Source organism: Sebastes fasciatus, chromosome 3 (genome assembly GCF_043250625.1).
Source record: "Sebastes fasciatus isolate fSebFas1 chromosome 3, fSebFas1.pri, whole genome shotgun sequence".
NCBI classification, from domain to species: domain Eukaryota; kingdom Metazoa; phylum Chordata; class Actinopteri; order Perciformes; family Sebastidae; genus Sebastes; species Sebastes fasciatus.
Window position 1 is genome coordinate 26,370,305 of NC_133797.1, and position 7,883 is coordinate 26,378,187.

Here is a 7,883-nt window from a genome sequence, read left to right on the forward strand (position 1 = left end):
GTGAAGTTGCAGCTCCTCACCAGCGGAGGGCAGCGTTTGCTTCCTGCATACAAGACAGTAATTAATTAATGCAGCAGCAGCAGCTGATGCTCACAGTCCTACTGACAATAAACACATCAGGATGGGTCCCAAACATGTACATGCATCCAGCACATAAATGAGAGGTTAAATACGGAGCTGATGGTCTCTACATGATGAAGGAAGTAAGATGGAGTATTAGGGCCACATTGAGAGGAATCTTTTTTTTGGAGATTTCGAGAATGAAATCAAAATATTTTGAGAATAAAATCATGATATTACGAGGAAAAAGTCGTAATTTAATGAGAATAAATCATACTATTTCAAGAAAAGAAATCGTAATATTTCGAGTATAAAGTCATAACTTTACGAGAAAAAAAATCTTAATATTACGCGGATAAAGTCATAACTTAACGAGAAAAAAACCCGTATTACGAGAATAACGTCATTACTTTATGAGAAAAAAGTCATAATATTACAAGAATAAAGTCTGACTTTTTTATCTTAAACTTATGACTTTATTCTCTTAATATTACAACTTTTTTCCTCGTAAACCTAGGACTTTATTCTCTTGATATTATGAGTTTATTCTCCAAAACTCAGATTTATTTATTTTTCCTCAATGTGGCCTTAATACTCCGTTGTAAGAAAGTACATTTAGGACTGAATTCTTAAAAACAAAAAGTCCAGTTTTCAACTGTATGACAGGGTTTTCATCTGCAGGTGGAGTTTGTTTAGTTATTGATGTTGTTGCTGTTGACACGTGAGTTGAGTAGCTGTCATGATTTCCTCCATAACATTTTTACAACTGATGAAGACCGTGTGATATGTGTGGTTGAAAGTTCTGGAAAAAGACGGTTAACTGTGGTGAAAGAAGTACTCAGATATTTTACTTAAGTAAGAGTAGTAATACCAGTGTAGAAATACTCTTTCACAAGTAAAAGTCCTGTAGTCAACATTTTACTGAAGTAAATGTACAAAAATATTAGCATAAATATATACTTAAAGTATCAAAAGTAAAAGCACTCATTATGCAGAATGTATATTATATTACTGGATTATAATTATTGATGTATTATGTGTTAATCACTTTAATGGTAAAGGTGGAGCTTGCTGGGTAGGTTGTGAATTTCCCCAGGGTTCAATAAAGTCTTAATCTATATTATTCCATCACAATCTATTTGTTGATCATATTTTTTATTATTAATCTGAATCTGCAAAGTAACTAAAGCTGTCAGACAAATGTAGTGGAGTAAAAAGTACAATATTTCTAGTGTATTATATTTCGATATAGATATAGATATTTTGAGTAGAAGTATGATGTAGCATAATGCAGCAGTAATAAATTATTAATCCAAAAACAGCCAGGGAACATTTTACTGCATAATGAATATTTTTCTTTTCATGCATTAATACATACTTTTAGGTTTTGAATGCAGGACTTTTACTTGTAGTGGTTCACAGTGTGGCATTAGTACTTTTACTTTCGTAGAATATTTCTTCCACCACTGATCTGCACCAGCCTCTGGTCTGGGGTTTTTATAGTGGTCGAGCTTGTGTTCATAAACAGTGTTTTCTGTGTGAACCCGTCCTCCCTCATTAACCAGCACACTCTGATTATATTAAGCAATATAAAAGAAAAAGGGAGCATGAGATCGGCCCTGTGTTGCACCTCCCTGCCCCCACTCATCTGAGGCTGAACCCCCAGTTTGCTTTCAGCTGCAAAACAAAACCCACAGTGAGCAGAGAGAGATGTTTTGGTGCGTAGGAATGGGAGGGAGCAGTGGTGGGATTGGGGGAGGAGGATGGTGGTGGTGGTGGTGGTGTATCTCAGTAGCTGGGTCTGTTTGCCGGCTGCGTTTGTAGCTGGTTGCTGGGTGATGATGGTGCGAGGGTGGGGGTATTTGTGACAGCTGCAGAGGCCGAAGTGTTTCCCCCCACTGCTGCTGCTGCAGGAGGAGGAGGAGGAGGTTATTATGAGTCCATGTGTGAAGTTCAGTCTCACAGTCAGTCGGCTGCTCACCAGCTGATCTGTCTGACGGCTCGCTGTAAAGAAACAGACCTGCAGTGTCCCACAGCTGTCAGTACACAAACACACACATTAACACACCACACCTTATTAACACCAGCAGCACACTACAAACAAACAAATGTGTCCGACTGCTGTTTAAAATGCAGTGGTGGAAATAAGTACATTTACTCAAGTACTGTACTTAAAGGCAGGGTGGGCAATCATGAGAAAACCAACGAGGGTACATTTGATTTTTAAAAATGATCCGACCGAAAAAACCCAGCTCGGTGTTGCCAACTCTTTTAGCTCGCAGCACCAGATCCAAAAGTCCATAAATCTAGAGAGAAAGTCGCCAAGTTGGCAGTCCGTCCCTTCGGGCCTGACTCCAAAACCACTCCCCCAAAATTAGCATTATGAACATAAACATATAATGAACGTGAACAATGAACATGGCTACTGTTAGTACTCACAGCTGTTAGGCTAGCAGCTTGTAGAAGACTCAGGTGACGAGCAATGAATGCACGCAGACAGGTAGCCCGTCCAATCATTACATTCGGCCGAATGAAATGATTTTTACAGTCCTGCGGTAGCCACAGATACCGTTTTCTCTTTTTTTTTTGAGCATTTGATTTATTCATTGATGTCGGGATGTAATGAGAATTTCAACTAATATAACAGAAACGTTTCTAAAATCTTTACCAACCCTACCTTTAAGTGCATATTTGAGGTACTTGTACTTTACTTTAGTCTTTTCTTTTCATGCCACTTTATATTAATACTGCACTAAATTTACATTTTTAGTTACTTTTAAAATTAAGAGTTGATCAAATGTGATGTTTCGCTATTAATTAAACTCCCCAACAGTTTATACAAGTATAGCTGAAATGATTAGTCGATTAATCAATTAGTCGTTTGACAGAAAATGAATTGGCAACTATTTTTATAATCGTATAAATTAATTTTTTAAGCTGTACTTTGTTTACTAACCTGACCCGCCAGATGGTTTGTTACACAGAACCATCTGAGAAGCCATCATTGGAAAAGGGCAGGCACTTTGAAAAAATACTTGGCAGGTGATTGGATGATCAATCTGTCAATCAAAATCTTGCTGATGCCAGTCGGGAGAAGAGCGAAAACATCTTTTCCATCGAGAAGAGCCTTTGTGCTGTTCTTTCCCCCCATTTTACGCCCCCACTTTACGCTCCTGGCCCAATTTGGCTTCACAATCTTGTAGTTGAGATCAAAATGAAGGCAGAGTTTGAAGATGGATGTGGTCCGAGCAAGGGTGCCAAAAGTAGGGGGACAGGAAGTGGGGAAGGGGGCTAGTGGTGTAATTCCATCGCAGGATGATCTCTAGTTATAATCTGATGTTGAATCTCTCATGTGGTTTGCGAATTAGATGGGTTAAAGATCTAGAAAAAGCATCCTGGACCACTCAAGTACGACTGTTTGCTGTACAAGTTTATTGTAGCTTTATGTAAACAACCTCTATGGCTAATTTGGTTTCTCTCTGACAGACAAATGTAACTAATTTAAAGATTTTCTCTCAGAAAAATTTAACTAATTCCAAGAACATCAAGTGCCTGATTAAACTCTTCCACTTTAATCTGAACAACCTCTGCAGCCCTCTGAGAGATGTCTCCTCACATGACTTCAGCCTGTTTGTACCAGACATCGTACTCTGACTGACTGACAGCCGCTTTCTGGTGTTGCTCAGGTCGAGCACAAACACAACAAGACCCGGCGTGAACTCTCTGGTCTGTCGACTCTGCTTTACGTGATCCACATACATCCTCCGAGGCATTTACTCAGCCCACAAACACGTGACTGGCTCTTATTTACTGGATGTGTGTGTGAAGGTTAACCCCGTCATAACTTAGTTTCTGTCCACTCATGTATGGAGAGATCGGTGTCAGTTGTTTGATGTGTCTTACCTGATTTGATGGTGATCAATAAATTAAAGGAGCAATCTGGTAATTTTCCTTGTTTGATCTGATCTTCAGCAGAAACGTTTCTAATATTGTTTCAAGTTGTTGTGCCCCACACTTTAGTGTTTTACAGCAGATTGAAAACACGTTTGCAGCTCATTTATAATCAATGCAGTAAGATACTTGTTTAATGCCGTAAGTTAAGTACAATTTAAGGTACTCTTTTTCTGCTATTTTATACTTCTACTCCACTACATCTCAGAGGGAAATATTGTACTTTTTACTTCACTACATTTATCTGACAGCTTTAGTTACTTTGTAGATTCAGATTAATAATACAAAATATAATCAGAAGAGAATCCCTCTGGAAATTCACAAGCTACCCAGCAGTTTATAAAGTAAATATAAAACAGCTCCACCTTTACCAGTGGCAATATTAAAGTCCATTTTTTCATAATGAGTACTTTTACTTTTGGTATTTTGAATACTTTTGTACTTTTATTTGTGTAAACATTTTAATGCCAGACTTTTACTTGTAAGATGTCATGCTGTAAGAGTATTTCTACACTGTGGTATTACTACTTTTACTACTAATAAGGTCCCTTATTATGGTCATTTTCCAGTTCATACTTATATCGTATTTTGTGTTTCTACTAGAATATATTTAAATGCTGTAATGTTAAAAAAAACCCTGTTATTTTCCTCACACTGTCTGCCTGAATATGCCTGTATTTACCCTCTGTCTGAAACACTCTGTTTTAGAGCATTTCAATGGAATTAGGCAGCAGCTTGGGTCCATATTTACTTCCTGTTAGTTGATGTCATTCACGTACACTGCAACAAGAAATAAACTGGTACACATTTACAATGTTTACGTTTAAAACTATATATATATTGGAAATTTGTGACATCACAAATGTCCAGAAGTCCTGACAGCTTGTTTCAAAAGCACAGTGGGATACGGGCTGTGTGTATTTCTCCATGAATTGAGCGTTTCGATACTTTCACAGTATTTATATAGCAACTAGACCTGCTTTATAATTAAAAGACATGGAAATCTCACTTTTTTAATATGGGACTTTTAAGTAAAAGGTCTAAGTACTTCTTCCACCACTGCTAAATAGTCCATTCTGACCCATAAGATCAGTTAAAGTGCCTCTGCTGTGTGTCACACCATCTGACCTCCTCTCTTCCTGACAGCAGCAGTGTGTTTGAAGCAGAGACTCAAAGTGAGAAAGGGGGAAAACACACTGATGGATGACGCCCGCTCTCTGAAACCACAGACTCTTACTTTCCTGGTTTCTATGCAGAGAGGAGACGGCTGTTTGGGGATCCACGAGTTCATTACCTTTTCTCGGTGGTTTAGTTCCTGGAGAGACGAGGTTTTCATATGATCCATGGCAACAGCGTAAACATGAAGTGGTGCGTGATGCCTGACATGGTTTACGACGTTGTGGTGAAGAAGCCACCAGTCTGTTATGTGGAGACTCAGAGGCTGAGTCAAGCACTCACGCTGTTTAATGAGTAAATAGCGGAGGACAGGAATCACACTGTATTTATACTCTCACAGTAATGTTTGTCAGTCTTTCCTCCATCATTTTTGGTTAGATAGATACACTGTATGGTCAAAAGTAAGTGGACACCCTTGTCTTGTTAGATCCACTATCTGGGGGGTCTGAAGGTTGAGGAATAAAGAGGCGAAGTCCCGCCCCTTCCGGTGGACCCCATGGGACCTTATTTCGGAAAAACTATATACTGTAGTCAACAGAGAGACAAATATTGTTTTGATCCCATTTGAATAGCGCCATGAATCACACATGTGATGTTTGTGAATTTAAAACATAATTTTGCAAGTCAAGAAAGTCTCAGTTTGTCATAGGTTTGTCGTAGTATCATTTAGTTTTGTGTGAAACTACATCTCTTGTCTTATACAATATACGTCACCAACATTAGCTAGTTATCTAACCTAGCTATGTTCCACGTACAGATGAAACATTATCTTACCTGATGTGTTTTATCCAGCGACTCCTGGTCTTTTTATCAGCCGGGAAAAGAAAGAACGAGTCAGACCTGTTGCTGTGTGTGAGTACATCACAGTACGAAACACACAGGCATCGTAACTTCAGAGCGAGAGACGTCACTTGCGCGACTTTTGGGTGTGTCGCCTTTCTAATTACGTATTTTAACAGTCTGATACTTCAACAGTTTTACAAGAAATTGAGACTTTCTTGACTTGCATCATATGTGTGATTCATGGCGCAAATCCAACGGGATCAAAAGAATATTTGTCTTTCCGTTGACTACCGTTCATATGTTTTCCTATATAAGGTCCCATGGGGTCCACCAGAAGGGGGGGGACTTCGCCTCTCTATAGCAGCCAGTATTCACTGGTCAAAAGAACTCAGATCATTTACTTAAAGGGACAGTGTGTAGGATTTGGCGGCATCTAGTGGTGTGGTTGCAGATTGCATCCAACTGAGTACCCCTCCGCTCCCTCCTCCCTTTCCAAGACTGCGGTAATGTGAGCCACTGAGTGCAAATCCGTGGTAACACCGTTCGCCTCGCTCATAGGCCATCCTTACCATAATAACACTACTTTAGGAGCAACACAAGTGCACTGTTTTGCACTCTGCGGCTCACGTTACCACAGTTTCACAAGCGTGTCGGAGAACTACGGTGGCCTTCGGTAACATTAAAATGCAGAATCCTCCAGAATGATTTTTTTTGCACTTCACAGAACTTTAAGAACACCAGACACGTGTGTGATTAGAATAAATCTGCATTAGCTGACATCTCAGCTGAAGCATGAACAGAGTGTAAAAGTCTTACCTGCTCACTGTGTGAATGCCTCTGAGGCTGCCATCAGTGTTTGTGTGATGGCGTGGAGCTCAGCAGTCACAGATGGGATTTCCATATCTTTACTCACGTGTTCATTTAAAGGGGATCAGCTGCTGGTTCTGCTTTTTATTCTGGCCATCTGGCTGCAATTATGTCACGCTCTGCCTAACTCAGGCCTAACCAGCACATCAGTGAACAGCTGCAGCAGGATGATCACAGCATCCACTGCGAACTTTGAGTTTTACTGGAAAAATTTAATTCAGTGTTGGTTTCTGGCAGAAGAAGAAGAAACAACTGCGTGTTTGGTCGGACTCGTTTGACCAGTTTAACTTTCCGTCACCGAGAGTCAGCTGTGACGTCAGGACGAGCTGCTGGCAGACACCCACACGAAGTCAGAAGAAAAGGCAGCTCACTGTACAGATAGTTGGCCATAAACAGGCTATAACAGAGCTCTCTCAAGTACATTTGGAGTTAAAAGAACAAAAAAATGTGCAGCAGCTGTGATTAAAGTACTTGTCCAGCAGCAACTGAAGACTTTTGACTTAAATTTACCAAAAAAAGAGTAAAAAAAGACTTAAAACTTGACTTTAACCCAAATAACTCATCTTGAAACGACTTGATATTCCCACCAGGCTCAAAGACCACATCAATACCAATAAAAAGCCCTCTTTATGTCTGTAAATTTGCCACACTTACAGTTTAACAATGTTAAATGACATTGCATTTGGTGAAGAAAACTTTGACTTGTTTAGGACTCAAAACACAAAGTTTTGTGACTTTGCTTGTCTCTCTGTCCCTCCTCTCCAGCCTCATCCAGGCCCCTTCATCGCCACTTTATTTTACGTCCATCCACCAGATGCCCTCAGAGTTTCACCTGACTGACAAACCCATTTACACACCTGACCCCACTCTCCTCATCAGTCCTCCAACTATTATCGTTCACTCCTTGTCAGTTCGTCCTAGTTGCTTTCCTGCTTTGTGCTTTTGATGCACATCTGAAGCGATGGGTACCACATTGTCCCTATACTCAGCACCTGAAATAGGCCAGTACTCACTGGTACTGAGTACTCAGATTTTTGTCCACATGA